The sequence below is a fragment of the Halichoerus grypus genome, chromosome 2, assembly GCF_964656455.1.
Source record: "Halichoerus grypus chromosome 2, mHalGry1.hap1.1, whole genome shotgun sequence".
In the NCBI taxonomy this organism is placed as follows: Eukaryota; Metazoa; Chordata; class Mammalia; order Carnivora; family Phocidae; genus Halichoerus; species Halichoerus grypus.
The window spans coordinates 93,712,231-93,730,335 of NC_135713.1; the positions used below are offsets into that span (position 1 = coordinate 93,712,231).

Genomic DNA, 18,105 nt, shown 5'->3' on the forward strand with positions numbered 1-18,105 from the left:
GCAGGATTGAGATTTCTGTATTAAATACAAGCCATTATCACATTTCATGAAGAATCTGTAGCCACCAAAAAGTGGCTTTTCCTTGCATAGAGTTTATTAAGACATTGAGGTTTTTAAGTTCCAGGGACAGAGTATAGAATTCATTTCCACCAGTAGCTTGGAAACATTTAATAGGGGAGGGTGTAATAGCCCTCTTCCTTTACTGAGGGTAAATTGAATCAAATATATGGTGTCTGGATAGGAAAATGATAAAATAAAGTAAAAATAAGATTGTGGTTTTCAAGATTTTAAAAAAGCAAATCGAAGTAATTGGATATATTAAAGACTTAAAGTGAAAGCCGTTCTTTTTCTGCTTTTGTTACTTGTATGTTGACGGCTTGCCTTTTTTCTGGTAAGTTTTGGCTAGACCTGTGCCATTTGACAGGAGAGTCCTGAGGATTCTTCTCAGCAGGGGCAGAATGAAAAGTTGCTTCCCTTGGTAGACTGTGAACTTCTGAGGGCTGGTCTGAATCTTTTATTATACCCTCAGTGCCCAGTACAATGTCTGATGCATAGTGGGTGCTCAGTGAATATCGGTGGAATGGATGGAAGATAAATGTCTGTGGTTAGGCTGTAGAGCTAGTTTTATAACATCCTCTGAAGAGAACTCTACTTCAGGCACGTTAGGGGGTGCACAGCATAGCGTCTCATATGTTATGTGCTCGCTAAATATTGGAAAATTGGAGGAGTGAATGTAGGCTAAAGTTTAACTTCCAGTTTATAAGGGAGTTTGGGAGTATGAACCATTTATAATTTGGGAAGCCACAAAGGTTCTTTTAAGCAGAGAAGTGAGGTTAGATATTGGGAAGGCACCGTGGCTAGCAGATTGCCCAGAGGCTAGGAAACCAGGTAGGAAGGTGCCACCGGCAAGAAACTATGAGGGTGGAGAGGGAGGCTTCAGAGGGTCAGGTGGGCAGGGCTGCAGCTAATGGAATGAAGCGTAGTCCCAGGGGTGAGTGCCTGTGTGGTTAGCTTTGGAGGAGAACTGGGGCAGCTCTCTGGGATAGGAAGGGTAGTAGTGCCATAAACAAGCTTCAAGTACGAGGAATAGATGTTAAGAGAATTCTCATGTGCTGGTCTCAGTTCTTTTGAGAAGTAGAAAAAGTCATCTGTTTGGGGGAGGATAGGTGAAGCCAGGGGTTCTTATGCTTCCCCACGTGGAAAGGAGCTCTTCTCAGTGCTGATGTGGCGAGAACATCCATCTTCCTGTGAATTCTGGGCCTCTCTAAAGGATTATTTGACAGAGAATTCAGGTCCTCCATCTGATGGAATAAGTCCACAGGGAAGTTCTGGATCTCACATCAGCAAACATATAGTTTTGTTGTGATCAAATGCTCAAGTCTATGGGAAAGGCTATATATAGCTGCTCCATCAGGTAGGTTTGGTTCCAGTTGGTACTCCTCTTGTCATGCTACCTACACAAAGAGATGCCATGATCCTTACATGGAAAGCTCTTTCACCTTAATGATCCACTTCGTAAGCTGCTCCTTGAAAGGAAGGAGACGAACTCTCCTCATCTGAATGAATATACACGGGGATGGCATAGACGTGTCTCCCCCACTGTCACTGTAAAATATACGTATGATTTCACATGAAGCTTGTTAACACAGTAAGTGATAGCTGTGTAGATTGCTGTGGTTTGACCTCATTTCTCAGGTCAGACCACAGCAATCCCTGCTTATCACTAAAGAAGGCAGGAGTATAGCTCTAAAGTTCTGAGATCCTGCCCCCATAAGCACCCTATTTGCTCTTTGAAATTTCATCATGACTTCCTAAGAAAAACTGGCTTCTTCTCAATTAAATATTGATTTAATCTACATTCCCTTTTGGATTAATTCAAAAGCCAAAATAAAGTTTTTGTAATCTTTTCCCTTTCTTGTGCCCTCATACGAGTGGGAACCACTATTCGTACAGTGGCCCTGTCCTCCGAGACACCAGCATCCCCCGCGCCACGGGCCAGCCATGCACCACGTCTCACAGGGTTAGGTGCCAGGCAGCCTGTAAAGATGGGATTGGCCCCCGTCTCTGTACCTTGTGTTACCAGCCCAGAACAGCCTGTGAAAAACTCTTAAGAGCTAATTGGCAAGCTCAGATGGATTTAGAAATGTACCTGATTTTGATCCAAATTATTCTATATACGCAGCCAAGTTGTTTTAGGAAATGGGCGCTTCCTGTCATTAACTCACAGCTTAGGTCATCTCTTTCATGTAATGAAGGCAAATATGACTGGGAATTCACTTTAGAAGTCTAGTGTGACTAATCTGAAAGAGCTGGTTCCTGTCTTGTTGTCTCATCAACACATTTCTCTCTTCCTGCTTCATTCTCAAACTGCATCCCTGATTCAGTTGAAGTTCCATCCATTTTTCTGCTCATGTTCATAGGCTGGCTGTGGCCTGGAAAGTCACAGCCAGCCTGGCATGGTGGTCTACTGCTTTCACGGACCTCTCATCATTATTCACGGTCAGGGTAGCCAACTTATTGACCGTTTACACCCCACGACAGGTACGTTGAAGTCTTTCCTTCTGGAAACTGTCAGGCATTTTGGGATAAGGGTGGTTGTAGAGAAGGTCACTTGGGCAGACCTCCAGGAGCTCTCTTTTTCTCTAGCTGCTGTTACGCTTGCACATTTATATTACCTGCACACCTCAAAGCAGAGGTAACTACCTCTTCAGCTGCCCAAAGGTCACACCTCAGTCTTCCCTAGTGCCTGGGACACTGGTATACTCGTGAAGTCAGGGAACAACCCTTATGTGCTATTATTGCTGGACTAGAATTGCCAGGAGATGTTTGTGTTTTCTACCAATTATCAAAATAATCCAGGTTCATACAGAGAATTATACACCTGCAGGAGAAAAAAAAAAATCCGTCTCCTTAGGGTTCACCGCTTCCAATCTGGTGGCCGAGCTCCAAAGAGTGTGTCTTTTTGTACATTCTTTTCTTCCCCTAATTGAGTGCTTACTCTGTATACAACTTTACAGCCAGTTACTTTTTTGTTTCATATGATACTATATTCATTTCCCCATATCACCAGAAGCTTCTTGTTAAAGTATTTCGGTGGTTGAAAATAATATCTGTGGTATATACTTAAATCATTTTAACCTTCTGTTTTTAACATTTGAGTTTTCTGATTTTTTAAAATAATTGAATATAAACTTCTGTCCTTTTATAGATATTTGTTCAGTTTTAAAAATAGCTTCAGGAACACTGGGCTCTCTCCCTGGCAGTAAGAGAGAGTGCTTGTTTTAGCGCACTGCCAGGATCCCTAACGACCCGAATCTTTGCCGGTTTGGGAAGTAAATGGCACCTCACTTTAATTTTTGCTCTTTTTATTACTAATGAAATTGAATGTTTTTCATGAACAGAATAGCCACCTGTATTTTCTTTTTTGTGATTATGTCCTTTTTGTTCAGGTGAAATTGTCATTTATGACTGTTGGGATGTTTATGATTTTTGACCCATTTTCTAGAAAGGTTGATTAAGATGCCTAACTTTGCACCTACTGCCTTCTCAGTAATAGTTCATTGAATACAGAATTGTCCTGTATGGGAGATGAAATTGGGTGTGGAAGTGTCAAAGAGAACACACTTGGAGGTTCTAATGTGACTTCTCGGTGGGGACTGTCAGCATCTGGAAGGTCACCTGTACCCAGGGAGCACCAGACCTGGCAGCCACGCCAGCCATCAACCTGCACATCCTGCCCTGGTACTTCTCCGTCCCCTCTGCCTGTGCAAGGCACCTGGTGTAGCTCATGCTGATGGAATCATAACAATAAACACCACATGCTGGCTCCTAATACAGTGTTCACTGACCCCATGAAGTGATTCATACCTGCTTCTCCCTAGTGTTTCTTCTCAGACTGCTTAGCTGACTTTCCTTGCCTCTTCCTTATCATTGTTTCCAGGGACTCCTCTATCCTCTTCCTTCCTTCTTTTCCTTGCATTCTCCAAACTCTCTGGCCCACCCCATGACTTCAGCTGCCACTCATGGGCCAGACCTCCCCTGACCTAACCTCTTCTCCAGGCTGCAGGCCCAGGGGGTCTTCCCCTGAATTCCCACAGGCACTTATAATGCATCGTGCCCCAAAATGAACCTACTCCTTCTCTCTCCCAGTAAAAAGACCTCCAGTCCATCTCCCAAACCAGATACCTGGGTGGCATCTTGAGACTCTTCTTTACCTCACCACGCACATCCCATGGGTTATAGGACGACCTTTCAGTTCTGCCTCCTTCCATCCCTGTTCTTCCCACCCTGGTCCAGGCTACACTCCTGGGAGGAAGGAATGTGTATTTTCCCAATTAGATATAGTCTTTAAAAAAAAAAAAATCAGATTTCTCTAAAATAAAATTGATATTTTGCAGGGCATGGTATGTTAATGGAATATTTATGAATTTTTTTATGAAGTAAATCCTCATCCATGAATTTACCTTTAATAGAAACTTGAATTCAGTACCTACTTGCTTGTTTTAAAGCAAAGTATGCCTCGAATAATGTCTAATACATATTAGTCAAACGAGAGTCCCTGGACATTACTTTCTAGCGAAAGGACTTTTGATTTGAGGGCTTGATAATTTTTCTTTGGATCTTAATTATTTCCATATTGCAATATGTATTGTTTTTTGTAATATTCGAATTATCCTTTATTAGCTAGCTTTTCAACTTCACCTCCCAGGGAACTCAGGCGAGAAATACAAATATTTTCCTAAGATTCTTTGGGGGGAGTAAAATTAATATTTTTGAGAATGAAATATGGTGAATTGTCTCCTAAGGATTGAAAGACTTTATTAAGATAGCAAAATATCCTTCCCCAGGGGTACATGTTTTCAGGGCTTATTGGAAATATGGTGCTGGGAAGAATAAAAGGAAATTTAATGCCATGGAAGTTGGAAACAGCCCCTGAAATCCAGTCCGTTTTTAGAACACATATAACACACTAATTCCCAGAGATTTAAGACAGCTCTGTTGGCTTCCTGAGGCTGTCAGGCTCATTATGACTGTGACACGGAAAGTTCTTCAGCACGAATATGCCATGACAGTGTTTTATTTCCTGTGCATATTTACTACACTTGAATACGGGGTGTCCCTGTACGTCTGCCTTCCCATATTGCTTATCGAGTTGCTTCTGTGTGGGGACTTTTCTTAGATTGGCTTCCCCCCAGACCAGATCCTATGACCGGGATTCAGGCACAAGTAAGTTGATGGGAGGTAATCCTGGAAAACATTGGTAAGGGAATAGGAGGTATGTGAACTAGCGAGAAGATGAAAGGCAATAAAGAGATGATTTTGAGTAAGTTGCTGCTGTGGGTACCTGGGCCTGAATCCCCGGTGAATTCTGGGAGGCTTCCTTCAGAACCAGCCCTTGGAGGGCCCAGCAAGTGGGCAGAGGCTGCCTCCACCTCACATCCGTCACTGATGGTGGCTGCTCTTGCGGCCGGCACTTAAGGCCTGCTCTCTGCTTGGGTGCTGGTCATGGGTGCTTGCCGTCAGCAGCACCCAAGGGAGATGAGCGGTACGCACGGACCACTATGGTGCCTACTGAATCCACTGCTTTAATATTTTTAACAGTCATAGACAAGTTCACTTAGAGACATCTCAGGTTGGTCAGAAACAAAGCACATGCAGAGATTGCTAGTAGAGTATGAATTCTATCAGCGTCTGATAGATACTGAAGTGAATTTAAAATACTGAGAATTTGGTACCGTTAATCCTGAAACGGGGAAGGGAGGATGTAGGGATGATCTCTGAGAGGTGTCTAGATGTTGATCCTAAAATGACACATCATGCCTCAGTCAAAAACACTGATAAGCCTTGACAGTAACAAATGGAACAACTGGATTATCAGGGCTTCTTACAGGGCCGAGGTTTCCTCCTTGCTCATCGGCCTATAAAATTGTAACTAGGCCCACAAGGAAATTACAGTATTTTTTCCATGCACTCAGATCTGGAAGAAAACAAAAACCTGACGGAAATCTCTGGCCAGCCAAGTCTGAACAGAGCCATTTACATTACTTGGGGAAATTCCTGGGGAAGGAAAGAAGGGGGAATCCAAGCTGTTAGTGCACCTTAAAAAGAACCCTTCTCTGTTATTTTTTTGATTCCTCTCTGTTACACAACGGTTTTGAGGACACATCCTAAAATGGAAAATACCTTCTAATATCCTGCTGGCTGTTCTATGAGTGTCATTTAGGGGACGAGTGGATGCGATCTTGAAGCTGTCAGATATCTAATCACTCAGACCTGTTGTGTGAGGGTGGAGCAGCGAAGAGTAGGACAGTGTCCCTGTCCTCAGCGAGTTCCCGATCCAGCCATGAGAGGACGAGCAGAGAAGCCACTGATTCTGTGATAAATGGATAATACTGGGGACAGAGGACGGAACAATTAATTCTGACCTTTGGGAAGGGCATTCCAGAGCTGCGACATTTGAGTTGGGCCTTAAAGATGACTAGGTTTCACTAAGGCATGAAGGGAGAGAATGGTGTCCAGGTGGGGACGAGTGTGGACGGAGGCCAGGGGGCTGGAAGTGCTGCGTGTGGTCAGGGAGCAGTGAGTGGTTGGTGGGATGCGGAGCACGGTGTCGTGAGGCTGGACGTGCAGGCAGGAGAAGGTGGCTTGTCCAAGTCCTGAGGGCCTCGCCACTGCCGTCATGTACCGTTGGAAGGCAGATGGCATTGACAGCCCGACCTCTTCTGTCCCCTCCGGTTTCCCTAGCAAACATCCTGCCGTCGTAGAAATAACGTAGGGTGATGAACAGAGCTTGTACAACCTGTGTGGGGTTCAAAGTTCCACAGATGCAGCCTTCTGGCAGTGAAACGACCATTTTGTGCTTAGCAGCTGATCCGTGATCCTGAGTGGCCTGTGGATGCCTTGTCGATGATGGAATGGGCCTGCTTCACGCAGGTGGTCAGTATTAGATATATCCTTGTCCCCTCTGGGCCATGTATTTTCTATCACTCCAGCAATTCCAAGTGTTCTATATTTCTGGAAATACCTCGCTATATATAATAGAGTTTAGAATTGTTAGTGCTTCTCTTCCTAATTTCCCCCTTCTCTGCTCTCGCTGTATCATCGCATTAGTGTGGTGGTGCTTTAGGCCGTGCTCCGGGGGGCACGTCTGCTCTTAGAATCCCTCAGTGCGTGGACTGAGAAAGGGAACAAAGTCGTAAGCCAGCTGCAGGTTTTCTCCCATACCCCACTGAGTAGCTGAATCCCTTGGTTGTCATTTTTGTCCCTTGTTTCTAAAAGAGTAGCTACCTTGGTAGAGGGAAAAAAAAGCACACGATGTGGTGTCCACATCCTAGGGCTGTTTCTCAGGGTGACGTGGGAGCAGGAGCTAAAACGGACTCCCAGACGCATCTCTAGGAACCCTGAGGAAGTTGGTCCATTACCCTCTCACCACATCCTTGCACCGACCTCTTGCTGCTTAAATTCAAGCTTGCATGTCGTTCATCCACTCTCAGAAAGGCTCTCCAGGGGGCTGTGCTGTGGAGCTCCTTCGGCCAGTCACCTTGTTTATTTCTTAGACTGACCAGTGTGCTCAGGATTCTGTCTCCCTTAGGAGTTCCGCCTTCCTCTTTTATCACACATGGAGGGTTTTTTCCCATGGAATTCCCCTCCATTTGTCTGTAGATTCACTTTTATCCCATCCTTTGAAACTTCATGCAGGCTTCCAGGAGATGTTTCCCTGATGATTTCACAGCATAAGACAAAGACTGACAAGTTTTTGATGCCAAAGAAAGAAATACTGAGATGTCTTGAGTCCGATTTAGTAAACCGCCCCCCTGACAGCTGTCAGGGTGAATCACTGTCCTTTAGTGAATGAATATAAGAATAATCAATTCTAAGAAACTTCTAGCAGCCAGATGCATAGGTTCTCTCCTTGTCAGTCACTCTCCCTGACACAAGAGAAAATACAAAGGTAAATAGGATATTTTCTCAGGTTTGTAGGTAGCATCCAGCATTGCAGTGTGCCTTCCCTGTGCATTGTACTCTGTGTGCAGGGACTGTGCTCGGGGTCTGGTTCTTGAATTTGAGGAGACCGCCCTTGTTCCTGGTCTCGTGAGTGCATGCGTCTCAACGGTCCTAGATCATGATTTGACTTGGCCCAGCCCACGTGAATCTTCACTCACCACTAGAATCATTGCGGTCTTATGACCAGAGCACTAGACCACTGTCCCCCGTATCATTGCTATTGAAAGCTGCCAATGGAGAACCTGGTTTTGAGGATGGATGAGCTTTTTCTTTCTGATTGAGCAGAAAATGACGGGAGGGTACAGATTTATGGGAGGGTACAGGTTGGTGACCAATAGGCAGATGAGAAGTAGAGTAGTTCTTGATCAGCTTCTGTGGAAGCATAGTCTTTGGCCTTCTGCTCTGCTGTTGGTCATGCTATTTTCCCTGAATTTCAAATTTGTGAAGTTTAGTCAGAGTAAATGTTCATGTTCATTCTGTAGGAAATGGTACTAATGTCAGTGCTCAAAAATACTATACCTGAAGAAAAAGCCTCCAAACCTTTGTACCTACAACTTTTAAGAAAGTTTTCTAGGGCTATGCGAGATGATTCTGAGCAGAAGTTTGTTCATGTCTACTTACCTGAGAGAGAACTGTGGTGGCTTTTAGTTTTATAACCCCACCGCAGGACCCGCAGTAGTGGTGCCACTTTCATATGTTAGGAGGTGTTCTGGAAACATACGTGACATTTCTGGGATGTTTCATAGGTCACCAAGAACAAAGCATGCAAAACCAGAACTATTCCCAAAATTCAGGATTCATGACCAAGGTTTCCAACTACTACAGGAAAGTAATCTTCTTTGGTTTCTATAAGGTTATTTGTTCATTGTTAAGCAGGATGTATTTTTATTGTGGGACTTTTCAGAGACTTTAACATGGTAATGTGTACAGCGGCTTTTCAAGTGTGGGCTGTAGGATTCGGCGTCTGTTCTGGGATCCCTTTGGTCTAAGAGCACTTGTGACCACTGTCCAGAAGTCCTGTCACTCTGACACACTGGGAAGATGCTGACATGTGGTGGATGTGAAACCGTCACAAATCCTTTTTTTGCTCTTCTCATCCAGAACTGCAGCCTTATTTCCCTACCCCTTGAGGCTGGGCTGGCCTTCTCACTCACTTGGAGTGACAGATGCGGCACAAGCATTGTGTAAGTTCCAGAGCCTAGACCTCGAGAGGTCCAGCAGCTTCTGCTTTTGCCCTGTTGGGACTCTGCCTTGAGACTTGCGTGGAAGGAAGCCAGTCCAGCCTACAGAAGGATGAGAGGCCCATGGAGGAGAGCCGCGGTGCCGCCATCAGCAGGCCGCATTAACTGCTGCCTGTATGAATGAAGGCTCCGCGGGCCTTCCAGCATGGCTGACCCCGCTGAGAGCTGCGCATCCATGAGCCGGGGCAAAACCAGCAGAGGAACTGCCCGACGGCGCATGGAATTGTGAGAAATAATAAATCATTGTTTTAAGCCACTACATTTTGAGAAGCTTTGTTACACAGCAATAGTTACCGTCTTCACAGTAACACCCAATTAAAAACTGAAACGAGACAAAAAAAAATGTGGTGGTTTATCTAATCAGATACTTTCTGTGAGGCTTTTCTGGTTTAAAATGAAATTTCTGGACGAGGAATTTTCTAGAAACCTGAGTCAAGTGAATAGGTACCAAGAAAAAATGTGTTTGACATATGATTAACGGCACCAGAAAATGGCACCCAGTCAGTCCCAGTGTGAGTGATCCAGCATGGTTGGTGCTCACACTGCCTCAGGAAGAAGGTGAGAGAGAGGGACTGATGGAGAAATTGTAGCCTTCCCCCGCTGCTGTCGGGGCGACATTTTCCCGAGGCCTGTCTGACCAGCCATCTCTGAGGTGACCATGGTCACTTAGGGCTCATTCTTTCAGCCTAATAATTAGATTCAAGCAGACACAGCTTCGGATGCAGCCCATCTGCTCCCCTCGCTGGACAGCTGCGGGGATGTGAGACCTTGCCAGTGTTCCAGCCATGCAGCAAGTTTAATGACTGCCGGCTCCCAGGAGCAAATCTGATTAGCAGATGTGAAGGCCCCAGTGAGATGTGGAAACATAAGAGGCCCGGGGCAGTGCCCCTGGCAGCGGCCTGATTGCTGAGTGCCCCGGGGCCTGGCAGCTCTGCATCCTCGGCTATCACATCCACCATCTCTTCAGTGCCCTGGGGCCAGGTGGGGCTGTTTACACGGAAGCCGGGACTGCAGGCTCACAGTGGCAGCTGGGAGGACTCAGGCAGAGCCACATCAGTAGCTACGCCCAGGCCTTGCCGGGCTCGCAGGGGAGGATCGTGACGGTCAGGCTATGGCCACGCTGGCCGCAGTGAGTTGGGAAGAAGCAGAAGGTTCTGGGAATCATGGGAGTTGGAGCTGGAAAAGACCCACTTGGTCATGAAGTCTCTTCCTCCGTCATGGCCTGATCATTCCCCCTGGGATACTCTGGAGCGGTTTGTAAAATCTGTTTCCGAATGACTCAGGCTGGGAGTCTTCCAGCCATTCCCTTGGGAGATGGAGTGGCTTTTTCTGTGGAGGAAATATTTTCCTCCCTATTGGTTGGGATCTTTTGTTGGTTGGCTCCAGCCCCATCACTCCTGGCCAGTCTCCTCAGACCACCCTGAGCAAGTCTCCCTCTACCTCTTGCCTTCCCACAGTTGAATCTATGTCATGCTTCTGCTGAGCAGCCATTAAACTGAGGAGGAGGGGCCGGCTTCCTGGTCTTGGCGCTTTCTGAAGTGATGACTTTCTCCAGCTGCTTCAGCCTTCTGATTCCCCTACCCTGAACTTCTCTCTAATTTTTTCATCCCTGTAACATTTCATATGTGTGGAAACCGTGTGGTACTTCATAAGCCCTGTAAGGGTATATTTTTCAGCATGAGAGTGGCATAGTCATTGAACATTTTTCCAACATTCTTCGGAGTCTTTGCTAGATTGGATTGATCTTGATTTGCCTGTCATGGACTAAAGGGTGAAACAAAGTGTAAGAGGAACATGGCTCCTCCAGAAGCCAGGAATAATGATAACATACATCATACGTACTGGTTGGCACAGCCATGTGAACACTGTGATCCTACGGCATTTCTTTTGGGGAGTTGCTGTAACTCAGTGTACGGTCTAGTAAAACAAAGACAGTAAGAGTCCGTGTGTCTGCACAGACCACAGCCATGTTAAGAACGTTTAGTAAGCAAGGGATCATGGTTTTGTGGGTCTCTGACTTTGTTGTTACTGACAGACCTAGGAAATGAAAAGCAGGAGCTCACCAATGAGACTCAAGCTCAGGCCATGTGGTGTTTATAGGCTCTGAGATCCAAATTGGAAGAGTGGTTTAGATCAGTGTTTTTCTGAGCATCTTCCACAGAGTGCTGCAGTTGCTACAGTTCCTAATGGTATTTTAGGGGCTACCTGGAGGTGATGGTGGTCATGGGAGCAAGGTGGCCCTTGTCCACTCCTTATTTTATAATCAGCACCAGCTCTGCTTCTCGCTGTTTCATATACGCATCTAGGGTTGCTTGTCAGATTCTGTTTGATAAGTAGTGTTCCATGCTCAAAAAGAAAGTTTGCAAACCACAGGTTCAGAGGACTGACTTCTAATAAAAACAAACACAGAGAGAAGCCTCTTTAGCCAAGCAACTAACGATTACATTTCTGAGATCCACATAGATCAATCCACAGACATTTGGAAGCAGCAAAAAGCAAAGAACTAAACAAATAGATATTTCTGTGTAACTACTGTGTCATCAGGAAACTCTTTGTCAATATAAACAGAATGTGTAGACTGTGACCTCTAAGTGGCAAGGCGAACAAGAGGCCAGTTATAATCATACGTGCAGGTGACTCTGCCAGATTGTGTCATTCTTAAGTAAGCAAGCACCAGCGGGTTCTGGAGTTGAGGTTAGTAAGAACCACATGATAAAGGCAACCATTTATTGGGAACTTTCCATTTGCTGGACACTGTGCCTCAAGATGAATCATCCATGCTAGAAATGTATGTTCTATTATCCCCATTTCACACATGGGGAAACTGAGGCTCAGAGACTGATCTGCCCAAGGTCACACAGCTGATAAAGTGATGGAGCTGGGGATGGGTCCCTTGGGCTAGAGTTTATGTCCTTAAATATTCCACTATGTTGCCCTTCTCTGTTAATCCCTTTTTTTATTTTTATCTTTGTGTGTGTGTGTGCGTATGCATATATGTATATTTTTTTCCTCCTATTGGGTTTGGTGAATGCAGTACCTAAGGATACCTGGTTTGAGAAAATGTCTTTTTTTTTATCATAATTACAACTTTATGATCATTCCACTCAAAGTTTACTCCAAATAAAATTGAAATTTAGTGTTACATGTAAATAATCCTCATTGATAGAAAGAAGAATGTAGAGAAAAGGAGCCGATAGTCTAACCTTAACAGTGTGTACTAATACTGAGCAGGCATGTACAGCTCTAGAAGTATGTTTGTGCCTGGGTTTAATGGCTCACAGACAGTCATGGAAAGTTTTATTGGTGCAGTAGAAATCAGAACTTTTGAAGCCCATTGCTGAGGCAGATGGGAATAATGTTTCACAGGTTTTCTTTTTAATGTTGGTTGCTTCTCTCAGATTCCTTAGCTTCTCCAGTTCATCCTCTGTATCGTGGCCTTAGCAAAAGTTGGGTAAGGAAAGGTCTCTTTTTGGGTGTCTGCTCTTGCCTTAGTTCATGGCCTTCCAAATGTGCATGAACCTGTTCTTTACTCTGGCCAATAACCAGATTGTTCGAGCAGGTGTATTAGGTTCTGCTGAAGCTTCTCTCTGGTCAGTTGACTCTGGAGCAAAGTAGGTTCCCCTAAAGAGTGGATTTAACAGGCATTTAGTTTTGTTTTTATAGGTGCATTTGGAAAAGCTGGAACTGTTGGAGAAACTATTTCACAGCACACCCAGGTGGCTTGAATGATCTGCCTCCATGCATCACACAGTTTTAAACAAGAGGAAAGCTTGTAGTACATTTCTCTCCTGGGGCAAGTGAGGCCCTCAGGGAGAAACGTGAGCTTCTGTGGGTGCTTAGGAAGTACTGAGCAGTAACTCTCCCAGGCCACAAGGGCCCCGTTCGCCTAGCAGAAATTTATGAACAGTGCTCTGGTGGCTTACAAAAGTTCATTTTCTTTCCCAAGTGCGTGGCTCATTTCCTGAAAGTAATGTTTTCATCGAAGGATTTGACCATACTAGGTCTTTACAGAGACATGCCCGAGAAATCCCACTCTTGATTCTGTAGCAGATGACAATGACTTTGCTGAAGTAGGGCCTTAGAAGTGGCCTCCTGATGTTGCTAAAAGGGGACATGGAGAAAAAGTTGCTGAACTACAGAGTTCTCTCTGATCTCATGGAACAGCTCTCTGAGCTCTTGCGAGCCTTGTTGGAGCTGGGCGTGCAGAAGCATCGGACCCGACGGGCTGTGAACGTGTGCGATCTGCCTCACAGTGACAGGCAGCTTGTCAGCGGCTTCCAAAACATCTGTTTCAAAGAGGGCGGTTGAGATTCCTACAGGGGAGTATTTCCATTCATTGTCCATGAGAAACAAGAGTGAGTGGGCGTGAGTGAGACACAGATCAAGAGGAAATGAGTCTGCTCTCCACTTGGGATTACCATGCAGATGAATTCCATATTTTGGTTAGGGAATGTTTTCTTTTAGAAAAAGGAAGACAAAGAAAAGTTCAGATTCTGACCCAGTTACTGAAAAGCAGACTAAGAGGCAGTTAAATGCCTGTTCAAACAGTCACTTCAGCGATTGTGTCTTTGTTTTTGTGTTCTGGTCTGTGAGTGTGTGTGTATCTGTGTGTGTGTGAGTGTGTGTATCTGTGTGTGAGTGTGAGTGTGTGTATCTGTGTGTGTGTGTGTATCTGTACGTGTGAGTGTGTATCTGTGCGTGTGAGTGTGTATCTCTGTGTGTGTGTATATCTGTGTGTGTGAGTGTGAGTGTATCTGTGTGTGTATGAGTGTGTGTGTGTGTATCTGTGTGTGTGAGTGTATGTGTGTGAGTGTGAGTGTGTGAGTGTGTGTATCTGTGTGAGTGTGTGTGTATCTGTACGTGTGTGTGTATCTGTACGTGTGAGTGTGTATCTGTGTGTGTGAGTGTGTATCTCTGTGTGTGTGTATATCTGTGTGTGTGAGTGTGAGTGTATCTGTGTGTGTATGAGTGTGTGTGTGTGTATCTGTGTGTGTGAGTGTATGTGTGTGAGTGTGAGTGTGTGAGTGTGTGTATCTGTGTGAGTGTGTGTATCTGTACGTGTGAGTGTGTATCTGTGTGTGTGAGTGTGTATCTCTGTGTGTGTGTATATCTGTGTGTGTGAGTGTGTGAGTGTATCTGTGTGTGTGTGAGTGTGTGTGAGTGTGTGTATCTGTGTGTGTGAGTGTGTGTGTGCACATGTGCACGAGCACCAGAATGTGGCCCAGGACCTCCTGGCACACTTTTCTGCCCTTGGCCTGACTTTCCCCACCAAGGTGGCCCGGTCTCACCAGAACAAGCTGCTTTGAAACTGCCGTAGTCAGCGGAGCTGCGGGTCCTCGCTGTGTCTGCACACATCTGTGACTTGAGGATTCAGACAAATGATACATATTCATCTTATTGACAAAAATCATAACAGAGGTTTTCCTGGCTAATTTTTCTCTGAGAAATGGTAGCCCCATAAGAAGGCAACTTTGGATTTTGATTTGGAGATTTTACATGCCCACCCTGTCCCCTACTACATAAATCCAGGAATGGAGAGGCTGATATGGTCTTTGTACTTTGTGTTCAAAATGTACTAGCTCTGACGATTCCAAACCAAAAATCTGAGCTCTGTTTTACCTCCGAGGTGTCATTCAGCAGGTCGTTACTGGGCACCTGCTGTGTGCACCAGATGCTGTGGGAGGTTGTGATGTTGAGTCGGGGAGGCACTCGTGGTCCCTGCCCTCAGGAGTTTGCTGTCTGCAGCAGGCTGGGCATGAGGCCCTCACAGCTTGGGGGCATGAAGTAAGGCAATTGCACAATGTCTAGAAGAGAGCTACCCAAGGGGCTGCCCAGAGCCCAGAACAGGAAACTCCGTTGGCACGTCAAGCGTCTCCGTGTCATTGCTCCCTCGGCACTGGCGGGTGGTCCGTGATTTTCCTCAGCCACCCTCAGCCCTTCCCACCTGGTCCCAGGTCAGTCAGCTGTGCTGCCTTCTCAGCCCCCTTGCAAAAGCCAAGGCAGAGTGCTTACAGCGTGCCCGCTGGAGGTGCGTCTGCCCTTAGCATCCCAGCCCGGAATTTGCAAGAGACATTCAAAGGCTATGACAGAATCCCCCCCGCCTCGTCAGTTCCTCCCCCCAGTCACATTTTCTGTCCTCAATGCACCTGCGGCAATGACTTCATGCCTTGCCCTGACCCTCCTGATGTGTTGTCCTGGTTGGCACTGTGCCGATCTCCCGGTCTCAGGCCCACAGCTGTATGTATCTGAAGGTGACTCTGTGGCTGAGGAAAGGCTCTTTCTCCCCGTGTATCCGGGAGGCCAGGCCTGGGGTCTGAGGACTGTGTCTCGGGGTGAGGCTATGGCCACGACTGTCCTGCTGTTCTCCATCCTCACAGAGGGGCAGAGCAGGTAGGTGGGAAGCCTAGAGAGCCCCAGCAGGAAGGATGGGAGACTGCCATCCCAGCGCCGTCCCCGAGCGCCGTCCCCGTGCCCCAGCGAGGTCTGTGGACACCTGCCGCCCTCCCTGTAGGCAGAAACAGGGCCCTAGGCAGCTTCCCGTAGGCACTTACTGAGCAGGCCCTGGGTGTGCAGTTCCGTGGGCATGTGACAGTGAGTCCAGTGAGGGTTCAGAGCTCAAGAAGTTTGTAGGGCTCTCCAGGAAGGGAGAAAAGATGTTCTCTTAAATGCACCATGCCGTAAAAGTGCTGTGCCATTGAAGGGGTTCAGGTAAAGACCGGATCCCATTCGGTGGGAGCGGATAGTCTGAAAGGAAAGGCTTCCATGGAAGAGATGTCACTGGGGCTAGACCTTGAAGGACAGAGGGGCGGTGGCCCTGTGCAGGGGAAGGGTGCGGAGACCACAGCACTGAGGTGGGCACACAGACAACCCGCCTGACGGGAGCTCGGAGGGGATCGGGAAAGGCTGAGATGTGTTCTCTGCCTCCCGGGACACACACACACAGGCCGCAACCAGGAGCAGCCAAGCAGGGCGATTCCTAGAAGTCTCGGGAAGCAATTCACAAGCTCCCTTTGCTGGTAGGTTCCACAGAGGGACAAAGCAAGTTTGGCAGCTCCGTAAAGTCGTCCTGCTGGGCCCATAGCAGTGTTTACCATTCAGAAACCTGAGCCTCTCCAGGGACCCTACTGGAGAAAGCAGGCTCTGGGGTAATGTGAGGTCTCTTAGAGATTGCTCACTTTTCTTTTCCTGATGGCAAATCGGAGCCATCACACAATGCTGAAGAATTTACTTCCCAAGGATGTAGAGGTAGTTGGACAAAAGCTTAACTACAGTGGTTTAAAAAAAAAAAAAAATCCAAAGGTCACGGAGCTACTAAATTGCTGTAGCTTAAGGATTCTAGAATTACAAATGGCTTCCCTCTTAAAGTGGACCCTTGTCAGAATTCAAACTCAAAGCATCCTAATGTTATTTCTACTATGGAAATGCGTTTTTTTCAATGCGGATGCTTTTTTCCTTTTTCTTCTAGTTTAACTTAGCCTTAGTGGTTATGGCTTCTACTGTTTGTAGGCTAATGACTGCCCTCACCTGTGTAGGTACCCAGGCACCTGGCACTGCTTTAATTATTACCATTTTCCTGAACTGCAAGTCCTCTCTTGTGTGGTTTTTGCAGCATAGTAGTATTTTATGGGTTCGTCTGTTACCTTTTCCCCCCTTTTGAGTGTTCCTGGGTTCCCCGGATCTGTTTCAGTAACTGATTGATCAGCTGCCAGGCTGGTCATAGTGTAAGAGTTTATGAAAGGGGACCCTCCCCTTTCCCAAGGACTCTGACTGGCCCAGCCGTGAGTCCGATGACAGGCCGTGGGCTGCCTCTGTGTTCTCCATACAACAGTAAATGTGAAATGGTTTCTACAAGCAGCAATTACATGTGAAATAGGAGTTCTGCAGTGTCCTTCAGTGGGCTCCCACATCTCACGACTGCACTGGGGGTACTCAGTTGAGAAACTACAAAGGAAGCACTCATAAGGCCTTTGGGCCTCCAGTCAGCATGCTCATAATTTGTTATCAATAGATACTTGGAAGTTGCCTTCCCCACTTTCTCCTGCCCTCTCTGTGTCCCCAAATGGTTCCTCTCCCCTACCTTCACTACCCACCAACTGAGAAGTCCTGTTAGACAACTCGTTTCAAAGTAGCTGATTTAGCATCTGTCTGGAGAGCAAGTGCCATGCAGATCTGGGCTGAGATGTGGGTGGTAGAGAGTTGGGGAGGTGGGGCTGCCGCTCACGGGTGATATATCAGGCAGTTAATTAAGGGACCTACTTCCTCTCCCTGGGAGGTAAGGGGTTTTCTGCTCCTTTGTTCTTAGTGCTAATGTTCCTGCCTTTTTCCCCTCCTGGAGACCTCAGGCTCTGCTCAGAACACTCTCATGATTCTCTCTGGCACTGCTAGAGGTCAGCACTGTTTCCTCACCGAAAACACAGGGGTTTCCTTATTGCTAAGGGCCAAGGGTGGGATGACAACTCTCCATGTCCCCATAAGCGAGGGGACAGCTGCCTGGCATGGCTGTGCGGTTTGCTCAGACAAGCGGGTCACTCCAAATCCACCCCAGAGAGCTGCTTCAACGAGACCATTGTCTGCCCCCTGGAGGAGGAGTTGGTGTCCAGGGCTGCCATTAAACAGTGAATTTTCTAGCTGTTTCGATGTGCCACTTAGGAGTCAAAGCTGGTTGTGGGGCAGCCAAAGCAACAGGATGCTCGAATAAATGGCCTTGACAGAGGTGCCAGGAATGGTCCCAAACACCTCTACTTCCTCCCCATCTTAGGGAGACTGAAATTGACCAGTGTGGTTCTCTTCCCGCTGGTCCCTGCTAGTGACCCCCAGGCCCCCTGCATTCTGCAGGCTGTGAATGTGAGGCCGTCACGGT

At 46.6% G+C, this 18,105-nt stretch overlaps 1 protein-coding gene across 7 annotated transcripts in view; it reads left to right on the plus strand.

Moving 5' to 3' along the window:
- LHFPL2 (LHFPL tetraspan subfamily member 2) overlaps positions 1–18,105 on the plus strand; it is a 152,369-nt gene that overhangs the window by 77,552 nt on the left and 56,712 nt on the right. Inside the window, exon 4 of one of the 7 annotated variants that reach the window (XR_013445737.1) lies at positions 9,106–9,504. The exons of the other annotated variants lie outside the window; for them this stretch is intronic. The gene's annotated coding sequence lies outside the window, so the exon portion shown is untranslated. Of the gene's footprint in view, positions 1–9,105; positions 9,505–18,105 lie in introns of those variants that run through there. 7 annotated transcript variants of the gene reach the window in all.